The sequence below is a fragment of the Saccopteryx bilineata genome, chromosome 1 (assembly GCF_036850765.1).
Source record: "Saccopteryx bilineata isolate mSacBil1 chromosome 1, mSacBil1_pri_phased_curated, whole genome shotgun sequence".
Taxonomy (NCBI): Eukaryota; Metazoa; Chordata; class Mammalia; order Chiroptera; family Emballonuridae; genus Saccopteryx; species Saccopteryx bilineata.
Window position 1 is genome coordinate 333,267,216 of NC_089490.1, and position 19,133 is coordinate 333,286,348.

The 19,133-nt window shown below is 40.0% G+C and overlaps 1 protein-coding gene and 1 pseudogene across 1 annotated transcript in view; both read right to left on the reverse strand.

Moving 5' to 3' along the window:
• TMEM135 (transmembrane protein 135) overlaps nucleotides 1-19,133 on the reverse strand; it is a 368,866-nt gene that overhangs the window by 305,624 nt on the left and 44,109 nt on the right. The window contains exon 2 of the mRNA XM_066248597.1: nucleotides 11,530-11,623. The gene's annotated coding sequence lies outside the window, so the exon portion shown is untranslated. The remainder of the gene's footprint in view (nucleotides 1-11,529; nucleotides 11,624-19,133) is intronic.
• Nucleotides 2,504-3,416, reverse strand: LOC136319568 (glutathione reductase, mitochondrial pseudogene; annotated as a pseudogene).

Below are 19,133 nucleotides of genomic sequence, written 5' to 3' on the forward strand. Positions count from 1 at the left end.
TTCAGCCCACTGAAATTAGGGTTACTCTTCCTTATACAAATTAAACTTCTCTTACTAAGGATATGAATGACCTGGCTAAAGCTAATGGATAATTCTCAGCCTTTACTTGATTTAATTTCCGTATAATACTAACACTCTTGATTACTACTCCCTGCTGGAAATTCTTGAATCCATTATCTTCCATTATTTTTCCTTTGTATTTTCCTTCCGTCTATATCACCCTTCCTTCTCTGTATTCTTCCAGGGATTCTCTTCTTTGTCCACCTCAGATTTGAGGTTTTCTAGGAGTTTGTCTTTGTTCTGATAATATATATTATAATCATGACTGCCCATTTGTTTTTTGAATAGCTTTTCTAGGTTAGGAGAAAGTCTCATATTTCAGTGGTAAATTTTCCAATGTAGTACTCAGTCTCCTTTGAAACAACGAAGCAGGCATACAACCTAGGTACACAATGAGTTCAAACCATTTGAGACTTAACCAGAAACTTGGTATCTTTTAGGTTTGACCGTCCAGTTTCCCATTTTATCTAGCTCTAATCAACCACTAATTTACTTTCTGTCTCTACAGATTTGACCATTCTGTACATTTCAATAAATGGAATCATAAAATATATGGTCACTGGGAACTGACATTTTTTTTTTGTATTTTTCTGAAGTGAGAAGCAGAGAGGCAGAGAGACAGAATCCCACATGCACCCAACCAGGATCCACCAGGCATGCACACTAGGAGGTGATGCTCTGCCCATCTGGGCCATTGCTCCATTGCAACTGCAGCCATTTTAGTGCCTGAGGCAGAGGCCATGGAGCCATCCTCAGCACTCGGGCCAACTTTGCTCCAATGGAGCCTTGGCTGCAGCAAGAGAAGAGAGAGATAGAGATATAGGAGAGGGGGAAGGGTAGAGAAGTAGATGGGTGCCTCTCCCATGTGCCATGGCTGGGATTTGAACCTAGGAGTTCCACATGCTGTGCTGACGCTCTACCACTGAGCCAACCAGCCAGCGCCAGGAACTGACTTTTTTCAATTAAAATAAAGTTTTCAAAGTTCACTCATGCTGTAGCATATATCATACTTGATTCTTTCATGTGTGTGTGTGTGTGTATGTGACAGAGAGCAGGACAGATAGGGACAGACAGACATTAAAGGAGGGAGATAAGAAGCATCAATTCTTCATTGCAGCTCCTTAGTCTCCTTAGTTGTTCATTGATTGCTTTCTCATATGTGGCCTGACCGGAGGACTACAGCAAAGCAATGACCCTTTGCTCAAGCCAGCAACCTTGGGCTCAGGCCAGCAACCTTGGGCTCAAGCCAGTGACCTTGGGCATCAAGCCAGCAACATTTGGGCTCAAGCCATCGACCATGGGGTCATGCCTATGATCCCATGCTCAAGTTGGTGACTTTTGGCTCAAGCCAGTGACCTTTGGGCTCAAGCCAACAACTTTGGGCTCAAGCCAGCAACTGTTGGTCTCAAGTCAGCAACCATCATGTCTATGGGTTCATGCTTGAGCCAGCAACACTGCACCAGTCAAGGCACATGAAAGAAACAATCAATGAACAACTAAAATGAAACAACTTCAAGTTGATACTTCTTATCTCTCTCCCTTCCTCTCTCTCTTCTCTCACAAAAATAAATAAATAAATAAAATATAGTGAAATCTTTTATTTAACTATAAACTCTTAGCAGAGGAACGGACATTTGAAGTATTTAAGTCTCTCTCCTTCTGGAATTACTTCTAATGTCCCTTACTTACGTGACCAACCCCCTCAAATCTCCCAAATGTGATGTTCACATTTAAATAATGCAAGTGTGCCCTGACCAGGCAATGGCGCAGTGGACAGAGCATTGGACTGGGATGCACAGGACCCAGGTTCGAAATCCTGAGGTTGCCAGCTTGAGCGCGAGCTCATCTGGTTTGAACAAGGCTCCCCAGCTTGAGCCCAAGGTTGCTGGCTTGAGTATAGGGTCACTTGGTCTGCTGTAGCCCCCGGTCAAGGCACAGATGAGAAAGCAATCAATTAACAACTAAGGTGCTGCAACGAAGAATTGATGCTTCTCATGTCTCTCCCTTCCTGTTTGTCTGCCCCCTTCTCTGTCTCTGTCACACACACACACACACACACACACACAAATTAAATTAATAAAAAATAATGCAAATGTAGCCCTGGCCAGGTAGCTCAGTTGGTTAGAATGTCATTCTGATACCCCAAGGTCATGGGTTCAATCCAGTCAGAGAACATATAAGAATCAACCAAGGAATGCATAAATAAGTGAAACAACAAATCAGTGTTTCTCTCTCCCTTCCTCTCTCTCAAATCAATACATGAAAATAAATAAACAAACTAACAAATAAAGCAGGTACACAGAATCTTTTGTTGTTGTGGTTGTTTCTGTTGTGTTTGAAGCCAGTACTATGCTCTGGATGTTACAAAGCTGCTTCAAGGATGTGACCTTTCTGTAAAAACATATAACACAAGAAGCCTGCCTCCCTTATTTTATTCTTTATTTTATTTTAAGTGATTAAAATTATTTGTTACTTTTATGAGAGGACTTTTGTCATCAGGTTGAATTCCCAGTTTGTTTAAATTCAAGTCCTTGGACTTTAGGGTCCCGCCCTATGGCCCAGAGCAGGCAGTCAACATCTAGAATCATGGTCAAGATGGGTTTCCTATCTGGAACTGAAGTAACCAGGTAGAGTTCCAAGCCTCAGGAAGTCTTTTTAATTTCCTTGATCTGTGAGAACTTTAGAACCTCTATGCTGGCATTCTCCAGCTCTTCAGTACAGAACTGATTATGGAATCAAAATGTCTAAGTACCTTATGCTGTATCATGAGTGATGTTGTATAACCCAGAGCAGAAAGGATCCCAGGTGTCTCCAGGGCAAAGTATCCTGCACCAACAATGACAGTGTGGGTAGGCAACTCTTCCAGATGAAAAGCTCCATCACAGGTTATTCCTAGACTGGCACCGGGAACCCTGCTCTCCTGTGGATGTGAGGGCATGCCACCTGTTGCAGTCAGGATGTGAGGTGCAGTATATTTTTTCCCACTGACCTCAACTGTGGACTTGGGATCATAAGTGAATACTGCATGGCCAGGGAGAATTTCTGTACAGACCTTGGTTAGATTATTTTGATAGATGGTATTCAGGTGGCTTACATAGGCATTCTGCTTTTCCTTTATAACCCACCAGTTGACTTTACTATCACAACTTTGAAAGCCATGATCAACACAATCATGCATGAATCGCAGTGGACAGCTGTGATCCACATTACCTTTTTGGGTACACATCTGACATACATCCAAGTTCCCTCCAGCTCATGGCTCTCCACCACCATGACTCTAGTGCCAGGCTCCACGCCTGGCATGCACTGGCCAGCCTACATGAAAAGCTGAAGATCACCAGGTAGTCATAGGCCATGGCTTCTGCCTGCAAGCTATTATGTGGGTGAGGGCCTTACGCAATTTTTTAAATTAGAAAAATAGAGCTTAGTGCTATCAGATTTTAGCTATACAACAAACAAATATTAATACATAAAACTTACACAACACTTACTGTAAGCTTCAAAGAACAGTTCTAAGTGCTTTACATATATTAATTTGTCACAATAACTGTTTGAGGTGCATAGTACATTTGTGTCCCCATTTTGCAGACAAGAAAGTTGAGATGCTGAGTTTAAGTAATTTATAGAGTTGCTGGGTGGTAGATCTGATAGTCAGGCAGTCTGATTCTAGATTTGGGGTTCTTTTTTATTTAGAAGTTAAATTTAATGGAGTGACTTTGATCAATAAGAGTACTATACATAGGTTTTATATGAGGTTCTTATAGGTTTTGGGTTCTTAGTCACTTCCTGAACAAAACAAACAAACTAGCTAACAAACATAATTAAAGCAATGAAAGAAAAGGATGGTTATCAAATCTCTAGGAGAGAAGCTATTTAAAAGTAACAAAAGATAACACAATGTTAAAAGCAATACATTGGAGCTTGACCAGTGGATAGGGCATCAACTTGGGACACTGACAACCCAGGTTCAAAAGTCAATGTAAAAAAAAAAAAGTCAATGTCGCCAGCTTGAGTGCAGGCTCACCAACTTGAGGGTGGGGTCGCTGACTTAAGCCCAAGGTCACTGGCTTGAGCCAGGTGGTCACAGGCTTGATTGGATCCCCTTGGTGAAGGCACATATGAGAAGCAACCAATGAACAGCTCAAGTGAGTCAACTATGAGTTGATGCTTCTCATCTCTCTCCCTTTCTATCTGTCTCTCTGCTCTTAAAAAAATAGCAATACATTGGAGTACAGTAAGTCCTAGAGATATAAAAATCCAACTTATATATTTGTACTTACCAACAAAGCACCATAAGGGCTATTGGTAATCAATTGCAGTTGGACATCAGTGAAAATGATATCATAGAGCTACTCAACTCCCATGGCAAAAAACTAACCAATGTAGACCTTATGGAAGTAGAGCAGCAGATAATAGCATTTAGGGATGAAAACAGGGACCTAAAAACTCCAAAACAAAAAAAATTTTTTACAAAAGAGCTGATGCTTTTTGTCTTATTGAAGCAGGAATGGCAAAGTTTATGAGGAAGAGGCTGATACAGAGAGTTTCACTGAACAGTTACCGAAGACCTGAGATGCTACAGGGCCATCTATGATGAGAAAAGGAAAAGCTCTCTACAAACCTCCCTTGATGCCTACTTCAAGAAACTGACTCCAGCAGCAGAATCAAACCCTGACTCTAACACCAGTCTCATCATCTCCAATAAATCCATCATCTTCTGCATCATCCAAGATAGCTTAAGGTTTATTTGAAAATGTTTAAGTATTTAAATTCACAGAAAGGTAAAAATAAACACTACATTAAAACAAACATATTTCTAAGTTGCATTTACTAGGTAAATGTACCTGTTCCAACTTAAATGTTAATTCAACTTAATAACAAACTTACAGAACCTATCTTGTTCATAACCCAGCAACTCCCTGTACCAAAAAAAAATATTTTTTTTTCTACCCAAGAAAACAGTAACAACAACAACAAAAAAAACCAAAATCAAACAGAAAATGACAAACAGGAAGAAAGTATTTGAATTATATATGGAATATAACAATGAACTCACATGAAAATTAACACAAAAAATATTAAATGGCTAAATAGAGAGATGAAAAAGGACATAGATTATTTCCAAAATGAAATACTTACTTCAGAAAAACTATTTAACCTCATTAATAATGAAAGAAATGCAAATTAAGCCAACGATAAATTTTGTTTTCCCAATCCAACTAAAAGTATATACTAGCTTCCTACTTGGTGAGCATGTGGAGATGTGGGTGAATGCAGAGTGGATATGGAAACTCTGTGCCCTTCCCCCATACCTTGCTCTGTGCATTTTTTCCATCTGGCCTGTTCCCAAGTCATATATATCCTTTTATAATAAACTGATAAACAGCATGTTTGTGTAAGGATTCTGGAAACTAACTTAAAAAAATACAAACTTTGAACTTCAGGCATTCCAGCTCCTGGATATTTGCTGACCTTCAATTGTGAAATCAAGATGATGTAAAACCAGGATGACAAAACCAGGATGACGCACACCAGACCATTGCTAGACCAGTTTCACAGTCCTTATTAAAACAGACTCTGCTAGTCTGCACGCAGAGAACTTTTTAACCCCCGCCCTTGATTCTTTGGTCTGTTTTCTCTCTCACTCCTTATAAAAACCTCTGCCTGCCCTGAGATGTTAAAATGGTCTTTGGGACCCCATCTTCTCAGGTGGCTGGCTCTTGAATAAACCATTTTCCTTACACACACACACACACACACACACAATACTACAATACTACCTGATATCAAACTATACTAAAAGGCCATAGTAAACAAAATAGCATGGTACAGTACTAGCATTAAAATAGACATATAAATCAACAGAACAGAGAGCCACATCTTCATAGTCAATTAATATTTGACAAAGAAGCCAAAAACATACATGAGATTAGGATTCAATAAATCGTGTTAGAAAAATTGGACAGACATGCAAAAAAAGGAAAAAAAAAGAAACTAGACCATTTTTTTATACCATAAACAAGAATAAACTCAAAATGGATTAAAGACTTAACTCTTAGACTTAAAACCATAAAAATCCTAGAAAACTAGGCAGTATGGATATGTCTCATAGCAATATTTTTTTCTAATATATTGCCTAGGGCAGGGGAAACTAAGAAAAAATAAACACATGGGACCACATCAAACTAAAAAGTTTTTGCACAGCAATAGAAACAATCAGCAAAATTAAAAGACAACCAACTGAATGGGAGAACATATTTACCAATGATACATGTGATAAAGGATTAATATCCAAAAATTGTAAGAACTTAAAACCTCAACACCAAAAAAAGAAACAGTACAATTAAAAAATGGGCAAAGGACCTGAATAGACACATCTTCAAAGAGGACATGCAGATGGCCAATAGACATATGAAAAGATGTGAAATGTCACTAATCATCAGAGAAATGCAAATTAAAACCCCACAATGAGATATCACCTGACACTCATCAGAAGGGCTTTCATCAGTAAATCAACAAACAACAAGTATTAATGAGAATGTGGAGAAAAGGAAACCCTCTTGCACTATTGGTGAGAATGCAGATTAGTGCAGCCACTATGGAAAGCAGTATGGAGTTACCTAAATAAATTAAAAATGGAACTGCCTTATGGCCCAGCAATTCCACTTCTGGGAATATATCCTAAGAGACCCACAATACTAATTCAAAAGAATATATGCATTCCTATATTCACGGCATCATCATTTACAAAAGCCATAATTCAGAAGCAGCCCAACTGCTCATCAGTAGATGAGTGGTTAAAAAAGCTGTGGTACATTTACACAGTGGAATACTACTTTGCCAAAAAAAAGAAGGAAATGTACCTTTTGCAACACATGGATGGACTTGGGAGAGTATTATGCTAAGTGAAATAAGCCAATCAGAAAAAGACAAATACAATATGATTTCACTCATATGTAATGAACAAATTAAACTAACAACAACAACAGAACCAGACTCGTATATACAGAGAACAGTCAGAGGGGAGGGAAGTTGTGGGGCCGGGTGAAAAAAATGAAAAGATTAAGCAAAAAAAAAAAAGAAAGAAAGAAAGAAAAGAAAAGTTATAGACACACAAACAACAGTATAGTGATTACCAGAGAGAAAGGAGTTCAGGAGGAGGTAGAAGACTTGACTTGGGGAGGTGAACACACGATGCAATATACAGATGATGCATTATAGAATTGTACATCTGAAACCTATATAATTTTATTAACCAATGTCACCTCAATAAAACATTAAATAAATAAGAAAAAATAAATGTCTTAAAACACACACACACACACACACACACACACACACAATATTAAAGGAGATCAACTAGTCCTGGCCACTGTGTAATAAACTGGCATTCTCAAACATTGCTGGTAGAAGCATAAACCAGTACAGCCTTTCTTTCAAATTGCCTTATAATATAAGCCAAGAATTTAAAATAACTATATAAGTTGATCTCTCCTGAGAATCAGGCCTAAGGAAATAAGTATAAATTATGAAAAGGCTTGCCCTGCTGGATTGCTCAGTTAGAGGATCATCCCAAAGCGCAGAGGTTGCTGGTTCGATCCCTGGTCAGGGCACATATAGGAAAAGATCAATGTTCCTATCTGTCTCTCCCCCTTCTTCTCTCACTAAAATGAATAAAGAGAGAAGGAAGGAAGGAAGGAAGGAAGGAAGGAAGGAAGGAAGGAAGGAAGGAAGGAAGGAAGGGAGGGAGGGAGGGAGGGAGGGAGGGAGGGAGGAAGGGAAAGGAAGGAAGGAAGAGAAAAGACTTTATGTTTAACGACAGTCGTAACAATGTAGATGAAAAATATTGAAAACTATCTAAATACCTGACAATGAGGAATAAATAAATTATTCAATAAATACAGATCTGCTGCTATTGTAACTATATTTACCCAAAAATCTAGAAGATCAGGGAACAATTCCTCTTACATTCTTAAATGGAAAGAAAGCCAGGATACAAATTAATATTTATTATAAAATGTATATAATCACAACTATTAAAGAAATGATCCAGCAAAAGACTAAATAGAAAAATATCAAATATAGTAAATTATTAAGGAAATTTTTTCTTTCCACTTTTCATTATTTACCAAATTTTTTTATAATGGGGAAAAAATAAACTTTGCTTTTGGAAAACAGTTAATAGTAAGGAATATAGTCAGTAATAACAATTATAATTAGTGTCAGGTGGGTACAAGACTTATCGGAGGGGATCATTTTGTAAGTTATATGAATGTCTGACCACTATTCTGGACACCTGAAACTAATATAATATTGAATGTCAACTGTAATTGAAAATTTAAAAAAAAAAGAGGCTAATGGGTTGTGTTATGTGTAGAGTTGAAGGATCCCAATTACTCCCATCTCTCACTGGCACCACTATCTGCCCAGGGAAATAGGGTGCGTATTTATCTCTTTGAAGCGCCAGCTCTAGAGATAAGCCTCCGTTGACCTGTGGGCCTGCTGATTCGCAAGCAGTGCCAGATAAGGAATTTTAAACACAGAAGGATACTATAGAGTCACTGGCTGTTCTGCCTCAGGAGAACCCTATCAGGGGAGTTTTTGTTTCCCCTGGTCAGTGGCTCTGAAAGAAACGAGATTACACTGTAGCTTTTGCACTCTGTCCAGGACGCCAGGCTCTGCCACTTAAAGAGCCGAGATGGATGGCTCTGGCAGCAGAGGAATGCCTGGCTGGAGAGATAGAGACACCGGGTGCAGCATGAAGATAAGATCTCCAAACAAAGACACTGGTTCCGTTAACAGTTTCCAAAGTCCCAGGAACAAACAGAAACCTCTAGGGAAGAGGGAATCAAATATGGGTAGGAATTCCCAGGCCTGGCCCATTGGAAGGGTTTGGGGCCCTAGGAATTTTTACTTCTGTTCTCATTCTTTCATTAGCCAATTATTAATTGGGCACATAGGATAAGCCAGATAGGTTTTGCTTAGAGACTCATATAAGAGACAAACAGGCAGACAGATAATTAGGCTCAGTGTACAGGATGCTATGGCTGTGGTACCAGAAGCATCTTCAACTTGAGAAAGGAAATAGACTCTAAAGTAGACCTTACAAGAGGAGTTAGCCTGAGAGAGGTGAAAGAAGTAGGAAAGAGAAAGGATCTTCCAGGCTAAGGAGATGGCTAACACCTGTAGGCAAGAGAGGTAAAGAGCTTTTGAGAAAGCTTAACATATCTGGAATAGAAGATAAGAGATGTGGTTTCTTTCAGTTCTCCTTAGATTGAGTTATGGAAAAAGTTATGATGAAAAAGAAGAAAAATAAATGTGCTAAAGCCTTCTTCTTCCTTTCAAAACTATGCCCCAGAGTATGCTGTTATTGGCTCTCTTAACCTTTGTGCTATTGTTCCAAGGTTGCAGAGAAAATAAAGGGACAGAGGCAGCCCAGGTTTGAGGTCTGAGATCCACACAGAGGCTGTGGCCATCACACACATATGGGACTAACCAACCAGGCCAGGGTGATTTATGTTGCCCTTATACCGCAACTGCAATCATTTTCACTTCCAAAGGGACAGTGGTGGGGTAGGGATGTCATTCAGTCATTCTGCATATATTGAGTGAATAGTAGATATCCACTGGTGTAATTCACAGCCTCATTGGGGAGGTAATGCATGCAAACATGAATGGTAAGGATTTCTTTGATATAGACAATAGCAGAGTAAAGGTACCGCACACTTTTATCGAGTCCTGATTATGTGTTAAATACTATGTGTCGTGCTAGCAAGAAAAAGATAGGAAAAAAGAAAACCTGTCCTGAAGTAGATCATGGTCTACTTACCGGCCTGTGTGTATATGTAGTGCAAAGAGAACAAGATGGGAAATCAGCATTGAAGTGCAATTTAAATCTACATGCTTCATTATATTATAACACTAATCAGATAGATTCATTGACTCTGGGTCCTTTTGCACAACTCATTTGAGGGCCGAATTGAAAAACAGATGGGTATTTCAAAGCTCCTTCACATTTTTGATCATATACTTCTCTTGTGTGATGAAATAACACAAGAATATGATATGGTCAAAAGAATATGGAATCAGAGAGCCTTGAGTTTGGATTTAGGACTACATTTATTGCACTTATATTCTTGGGCAGGTTACTTAACCTTTCTGAACCTCCATCTCTTCTAAAACACAACACAACAGCTATTGTGGCAGATAGTGTCAGTGGCCTACACTCTTTTTCTGCTATCAGAAGCTCTCCCAATTTTGTTTGAGGAAGGGAAGTGTACAACCTAGGTGATGGCATACCCTGGATGAAGGCGGGGATCAGCAAACTTTCCTGTTAAAATCCAGCTAGTAAAATTTTAGACTTTGCAGGCTGTTGATTTCTGTCACAAGTCTGCATTGCAGCATGAAAACAGCCACACACAATACTGACATAAATGAGTATGACTATGTTGCAACAACACTTTATTTACAAAAACAGGCAGCATCCAGATTCAGTGGTTGTCTGCTCATTCCTGGCCTAAGGCCACACTGACTATCTATTCCACTGGCTACTTTCTCCAATTCCTTTCTCCAATACTAAAGGTATCCATTTCATCCAGTTCTGGCCAATGATATATATACCTCAGTAGAAGTCTGACCTTGGGGGTTCTGGGAAAGTTTTTGCTTTCCCAGATAAAATGGGGACTAATATGGCTGACCCTATACTGTCTTCCCAATTCTATCTTGAATATTAATGTGGTATCTGGAGCTAATGCAGTCATTTTGGAATTATGAGATGACAAGCAAAAGACTAAATGTCAACTTGCTAAGGACAGTGATTCAGAAAAAGAAACTAGTTCCTTGATGTCCTCACTGAGAAGCTGATTCGATACCAGCACCACCTTCTGGACTACTAAAACCATGATTTTTTAGACCACTGTGGTTAGGATTCCAGAATTTTGCACCCAAATGTATTCTTAAGTAATCTCAGGCTTATTGTGAATATGAGGTGAGATTAATATACAAATCACATAGTACAGGCTCATTAATAACAGTTCTCGTTACATTTCATTTCACAGAAAATTGCTATCATTCTCTCTGTGATCAGTATTGTTAACATTTTGTACGAGTTTCTTTTAAGATAAGTCAGCTGGAGTGGATTGTTTTTTTCCAGTCATTTCCAGCTTCACGTTAGAATTTTACAAGGCCTCAGAAAGGTGAGGAAAGGGAAGGACTAGAGAGAATATCTAGGGTAGCAGGAGCCTGCGTATGAAAAAAATCCCAGGTAATTGTAAAAAAAAAAAAAAAAAAAGGAAAAATATTCTCTCTCTAGTAACCATTAATGAAAGTGTTCTTCTGCCTGCCCTTCCTCAGCAGCTGCCCAAGATTCCTCGTGATGACCTGCAACCAACTTCAAATGAGAAGACAGGGTGCCCTGCACAATGAGTGGCTCGCAGGAGACCCTCAATACATGATGCTCTATTTGCCTACCTCTCTTCTCCCTGCCTTGTATTCTCGTGGTCTCTGCTCATTGAAGAATCAGAGTCAGTGGGGAAGGATGCTCCACGAAGAAGACACTGTAAACCTGAAAGAGGAGGAGAGATCAGAGAGTGATTAGTCCAAGAATTGGCAGCAACAGGGAACAAGGGTTTGACAATGTTCAGGATCAAGCAGTTTGGAAATAGGTATCTGAGAAGCAGGTGTCTGGGATCTCTGTCTTAAAATAGTGTGTGTGTGTGTGTGTGTGTGTGTGTGTGTGTGTATGTCAGTTTAAAGTATCCATGTAGTGACAGACAGTATTCAATAAATGTTTGTGTAAGTATGGGTCCATGGGTAGGTGGATAGACGGGTGGATCACTAAGGACAGGAATGGATAATGTAAACGATGAGCAATAGCGCTCTGGCTGTCTCTTGGCCTGGCCTGGCTTTGTGAGAACTTTACAAATTCCCAATTGCAACTACTCAATTTTTCTGTTATAAGATGAAAGTAGCCACAGATAATATGTAAAGGAATTCATGTGTCCTAATAAAAACATTATTTACAAAATTAGGTAGTGGTCCAAATTCGGCCCATGGGTCCTGGTTTGCCCATCTCTGCTCTGGACTGTGTCCACACCTGGGAGTGCCTCCTGGAACACAGCAGCTGTCTGCTCCCAGCCTGAGGATGGACGGATAGGTGCACATAAAGAAACCTGGTTCCTTCACAGGAGCCTCCAATCCTGATACACCTGGAACCGACCTTGACTCTGTGATTATCTTGTGAGATATGCAATTTCCTTTTCATTGTGTCCATTAGATTAGGCTTTTCACTAATTTGCAGCCAAGAGCATCTTAGCTGCCATACTTCCTTAAGAGGAAATACTCCCTCTTGTCTACATCCCTCATTAGCTTGCAGTGGAGCATAAATGTCCTGAAGGCTGGAAGCAGGAGTAAAAGAAGAAAGAGAAATTTTCCGTGCGGAAGACTTCCTAGAACACGAATGCACTTTAGCAGCTGTTGTGCCTACAGGAGTGTGGAGGTGATTGGGGTGTGGCCCCTTCCCTTGTGGAGTAGCTAGCTTCATTGAGCCACTCACGTATAGTGTCCTTCATTTGTCTCTTTTTGTTTCGTACGTGTGAATCTTGTCTCTGCCAATTTAAAGAAAAGCTCTTTAATGGGAGAAAACTTTTTGTAGATCTTACAGAATTAGGCACTTAAGGTATACAATAGATATATTATTAACTAAATATTTGAAGGTGTATATTCGTGAATGTATTACAGAAATGAGAACCATTTCGAATCATTTTAAATAGTCTCAGGATAATTTAAACTACCTATTGCCAAAAAAAATGCATTGAGTGTATTAGGAAAAGTTTATTTTTATTTATTTATTTATTTATTATTTATTCACTTTAGAGAGGAGAGAGAGGGAGAGAGAAGCTGGAAGCATCAACTCCCATATGTGCCTTGACCAGGCAAGCCCAGGGTTTCGAACTGCAACCTAAGCATTTCCAGGTCGATGCTTTATCCACTGCGCCACCACAGGTCAGGCAAAAGTTTATTTTTTTTAATTCAGCTAATTTTGAACTATTTATACATTTTTCCTCTAAGAACATTTTCCCTATAATTGAAGCTTGCACAAGTGTGAACTTGTAACCACAGAAGCCCACTTCTCTGGCATGTGGTTGTTGTAATTAACATATCATAATATGCACAGGTTTAGCTTTTTCCCCCTAAGTTTAATATGACATTTATATCAGAAGTTAGCCAGTAATTTTGGGATAGTTTTCAAACACAGTTGGGTAAAATATATAAAAATAGCAGGCAAGGAGATGAAATTAGATTATTATGGGGAACAAGGAAAAATAGAGAAAAGATTAGTCTAGTTTGGACCTGCCTTCATTGCAGCCTATATGCAATGAAATGTGGTAATTTAATCCTAGTTGATGTAATGGTACAATCCCTTTTTTGCACTAGTAAATAGCTCTCAATTGCCTTTTGTATGAATTATGTTACAAGAAATGTGTAATTCTATAGACAGTTTGCTTATACAAAAGAGGTAGAATTTTAAAGGTGGTCTTAAAAAAAACACGGATTTTTTAAAATTGAGATTCCTAACAGACTCTAAGCACCTTTTAAACAAATTGCAGATTTATTTTCCTGACTGTAAATAATATGTACATACCATGGCAAATACAAAGAAAAAGTTAACTATGATGCATAAGCTCAAAATTCAAAGATAATCACTCTAAAAATTCTAGGGCGGTTCCTTCTACTTCTCTTTCTTTTGCACAGAGAAAAAGATAGATCCATTTTCAGGTCCATGCTCAAGGTCATATTGTACATCATAAACATTTTCCCAGATCAATAAGAATTTTTCATTAAGCTTTGTAGATGATCCTTTATTTTTCTGTATATTAAATTCTCCCCTTCAATTTTAGTTTAAAAGGTGAGATACTCATGGCACTTAAAAAGATTTTTAAAGTTAAAAAAATACCATATATATATTTTAGCAAGAGAGAGAGAGAAAGAGACAGACAGACAAGAAGGGAGAGAGATGAGAAGCATCAATTCTTTTTTTTTTTTCTTCCATTTTTCTGAAGCTGGAAACAGGGAGAGACAGTCAGACAGACTCCCGCATGCGCCCGACCGGGATCCACCCGGCACGCCCACCAGGGGCGACGCTCTGCCCACCAGGGGGCGATGCTCTGCCCATCCTGGGCGTCGCCATGTTGCGACCAGAGCCACTCTAGCGCCTGAGGCAGAGGCCACAGAGCCATCCCCAGCACCCGGGCCATCTTTGCTCCAATGGAGCCTTGGCTGCGGGAGGGGAAGAGAGAGACAGAGAGGAAAGCGCGGCGGAGGGGTGGAGAAGCAAATGGGCGCTTCTCCTGTGTGCCCTGGCCGGGAATCGAACCCGGGTCCTCTGCACGCTAGGCCGACGCTCTACCGCTGAGCCAACCGGCCAGGGCGAGAAGCATCAATTCTTCACTGCAGCTCCTTAGTTGTTCATTGATTGCTTTCTCATATGTGCCTTGACCGTGGGCCTCCAGCTGAGCCAGTTACCCCTTGTTCAAGCCAATAACCTTGGGCTCAAGCCAGTGACCTTAAGCTTTAAGCCAGTGACCCCATGCTCAAGTTGGTGACCTCAGGTTTCATGAACCTGAGTTCACTGTGTCCCAGGCCAAGGCTCTAGCCCAGCGGTTCTCAAAGTATGCGCCAGGGTGCACTGGTGTACAGGTGCACCCTATGCTATTCCAGAGAAATATGTGCCTGTTGGGGGCCAAAAAGCCAACAGGGTTTTTAAAGTTTAGATTTTTGGGGGACAGAGGTATGGGGAATTGGCTATATGCTGACAGTCTGCCCAATCCCCCACCTCACTTGCCTGATTAGGTTGCAAAAGGCTGTTAAGCTGTGGTGCTGGATTGTTTACATTAACCCCCATGTTCCTCAGAAAGACTGGAGGCAAGTTTCTTCTATCCTTTGTTTGGTGTAAAGTTAAGCTGATATGTATGGTGGGGGTTTTCTACACTTGGTAAAATTCTTGGATTGCCTTGGAAACATGATCAAAGATCTCATTGATTTGCTAATGGACCACTTTGCCCCATAAATAAAGCAAGATGCAGTTCTGGGGCATGCTTTGTTCTTGCCAGCAGCAATTACAGGGCCCTCCTGACCCTGTATTTTCTTAATTCCACCTATTTTCTTAATTCTGCACCATTCCCACTCGGGACCTGGAACTACTAGCTGCACTGGTTCGCAGCATGTGCCCAGATATAAAAATAAATGTAGTTACTCTATTATACCATTTCATTATGGAAATACCACTCTTTTTGTTAACACATCATTGTTATATTTATTATTAACACATCATTATATTATTTTTAGATAAATATACCCAAATAAAATGGATAGATTTCTCAAAAAAGAAGCATGATATTGAAGAATTCGATTTTGGAAGTGAGCAAAAGTTAAGTGTAAATAAAATAGGACTTGAAGGCTGACAGGCAGAATTTAATTTATAGCATTTTCCATCACTTAACACTGAACAATATGATTGGATTAGAAACCCATTCATAGAGGCTTCAAGTGATTTTGGTTTAACATTAACAGAAAAAGAAGAACTGGCAGCTATATCCACTGATCGTGGATTGATGATTAAACATAAGGAATTGTCTCTTGAAGTCTTTTGGATTTCTATAAAAGAAGAATATGTGGCAATATCTAAAAAAGCTTTGAACATTTTACTACAATTTTCAACATCCTATTTATGTGAATTAGGGTTTTCTACCCTCAACATAATTAAGAGTAAAAAGAAAGGAATTCTTCAATGTATTGACGAGGAAATGAGAGTTTGTCTTTCAAATATATGCCCAAACATTGAAGAAATCTGTAGGACACATCAGGCTCATGTGTCTCCTAAACACAAGAATGAAAAAACACATTCATGCCAGGACCTGCCGAATTTACTAAATCTTACTAAGAATGTATCTATCTATATATAAAAAGATAACTTTTTTAACCCCTCTTTTTTTTTTTTTTTTTTTGTATATTTTTTTTTTTTTCTGAAGCTGGAAACGGGGAGAGACAGTCAGGCAGACTCCTGCATGCACCCGACCGGGATCCACCCGGCACGCCCCCCAGGGGCAATGCTCTGCCCACCAGGGGGCGATGCTCTGCCCCTCCGGGGCTTCGCTTTGCGGGGACCAGAGCCACTCCAGCGCCTGGAGCAGAGGCCAAGGAGCCATCCCCAGCGCCCGGGCCATCTTTGCTCCAATGGAGCCTTGGCTGCGGGAGGGGAAGAGAGAGACAGAGAGGAAGGGGGGGGGTGGAGAAGCAAATGGGCACTTCTCCTATGTGCCCTGGCCGGGAATCGAACCCGGGTCCCCTACACGCCAGGCTGACGCTCTACCGCTGAGCCAACCGGCCAGGGCCTTTAACCCCTCTTTTTTATGAATTCTAAAAAGCATAACTCAAAAAATGTAACATAGAAATGTTTTTTTAATGTCAGAATAAATTTAATTTTGTCATATTTATTTTGTTTAATTATCATAAAAGCACAGTTGGACTTTATATATTTTTTCTTTAATACTTGACTTAATTATTATAACGTATTTCTCAGAAATTTGTATATAGCATGCCTACAATTATTTGTAGGATTTTAAATGCACCCCCACTTCAAAAAGTTTGAGAACCACTGCTCTAGCCACTGCGCCACCTCCTGGTCAGGCTATTCTCAATCCTAATATTTTAATATAACTATTCTCATGTTTCCTACACCTCCCCTTAGAGAGCAAAAGCTATTCTGTATTGTATTACATCGTAAATACCTTTTAACTTGACCATGGGATCCTGTCTTCAGGAAATATCCATGGTAGTGATTCTCAGTGTGGACTCCATCCAGGCCAGCAGTAGCAGCAGCATCACTTAGGAATTTGTTAAAAATGTAAATTCTCGGGCTCCACCCCAGACCAGCTGAACCAAAACTGGGTGTGTGTGGAAGGGGGAGGTTTGCCGTGGGGGGGGGGGAACAATCTGTGGGGTTTTTTTTACAAGCCATCCAAGCAATTCTGATGCACACTGCAGTTTAAAAACCACTGTCTTTTGGGATCAACAATCTGCAGAACATCCTCTGGGAAACAATTTGCAATACTGCCTTTCTGACAAGTCTTTGTATTTCCTGGAAGGAAGATACAAATTGCTGGCTGCCTCTGTTCCCTCAAGGGTTGAACAGGGATATTAGCTGCCTCCCAGGATAAGAATTACATATAATAATTAATAAAAGTGTTTTGTAAACTATTAAGTGGTAAAGTGATATATACATATTAGTTACTGTTATGGTGACCTTGAATTTAAGCTGAAATATTTATGTTACTGAACTCTGGGGAAAGCCAAGTGGAATGTAGACACAGATGGTTCTTAACTTTCACATATTCAAATTTTATACAACCGAATTTTCACACATTACACATGCCACCCCTAAAATGCCTTTCCCACACCAAATCTGGAATTTCCTACACTTGCAGTTTCATGAGCGGTTTGAGGAATCCCACGGCTGCACCACCTGCCAACCCACAGCTCGGCTTTGGCAGGATCACATCTTTTTCTATTTCACAGTTTTATGCATATTTTATTGCATCTTGCCATTATTACTTACAAAGAAAACAAGAGAGAAACAGTAAGAGACATAGTCCTCAGCCATGTTTAGCTTCTATTACATTTCTTTGGCAGTCTTAGGCTATGATTGTTCATGTTTTTTGTTTTATGCATGCAATAGCCTCTCAGATATATCCCAGTGTACGAATTAGTTTCTTTCCAGTTCTGCTTTCTGAGTTACCCCTGCTTCCTCTGCCAATTTGTTCTTCTTGCCCCTTGCTAGTCTTTTTTTTTTTTTTTTGACAGACAAAGGGAGAGTCAGAGAGAGGAACAGACAGGGACAGACAGACAGAAAGGGAATGAGATGAGAAACATCAATTCTTCATGGCAGCACCTTAGTTGTTCATTGATTTTTTTCTCATATTTACCTTGACGGGGCAGGGGTGGGGCTACAGCAGAGCAAGTGACCCCTTGCTCAAGCCACTAATCTTGGGCTAAAGCCAACGACCTTGGGCTTCAACCCAGTGACCTTTGGGTCAAGCCAGCTACAATAGGGTCATGTCTATGATCCCACGCTCAAGCCAGAGACCCTGTGCTCAAGCTGGTGAGTCCATGCTCAAGCCTGCAACCTCAGGGTTTTGCACCTGGGTCCTCCGCCACCCAGTCCTACACCTTATACGCTGTACCACTGCCTGGTCAGACACCCCTCGCCCATGCTTGATGTCTGGTAATCCCTAGTTGTCTGTTCATATTTTTATGATTTTAGATACCTGGAATGGGCTTCCTCTGCAGCTGCTCAGCATCTTTCCCCCAACAGACTACTTCCCCAAAAGAAAGGGCACTGTGATCTTCATATGAAGGAGTAGAGCTGTGACAAAGAAACTCCACTTTAGGGACTTGGGTATGAGGCAGACAGGCAGGCTGAAGACCCCTAACCCTTTCCACCCCATCTTCTCTCCTCATGGCCAATGAGGACTTCAGGGCATGGAGGACTTTAGTGAATCTTTTCAAAGATGAATTACATTGTTTATTCCCTCTGAGTCCATTTTGGAAGTTTCAGTTTATCTCTCTCAGCCCTCCACTCCCACATATCACTATCCCTCCCCAGGTAGGAAGTTCACATTATTTGGAGGAATATTCCTTTGGGGTTATAACCCAGGGTCTAAGACTGCTGCTGTTCAACCATTCGGTGGTGGTGATGTAGGGAGGTCAGGGACACTTTAGTGCTTTGGATGCAGTTCTGTAATTAATTATCTGGATAATATTTAATCATTAATTTAAAAATTGTTAGTTACTTTGTAACTAATTGTCCAGACATTTAATTATCTCAGGGCCTCCGACTGCTCTTGACTTATAATCACCCTGACTCAAAGTCAGGGTGATTATATCTGGAAAATCTATAAAAATACATAAATAGATTTTTCTGCAACAATAGTTCTCTAAGAATAGTGCCTGAACCAGCAGCATGAACACACCTGGAAACTTGTTAGAAGTACAAATTGTTTATCCATTAATACAGC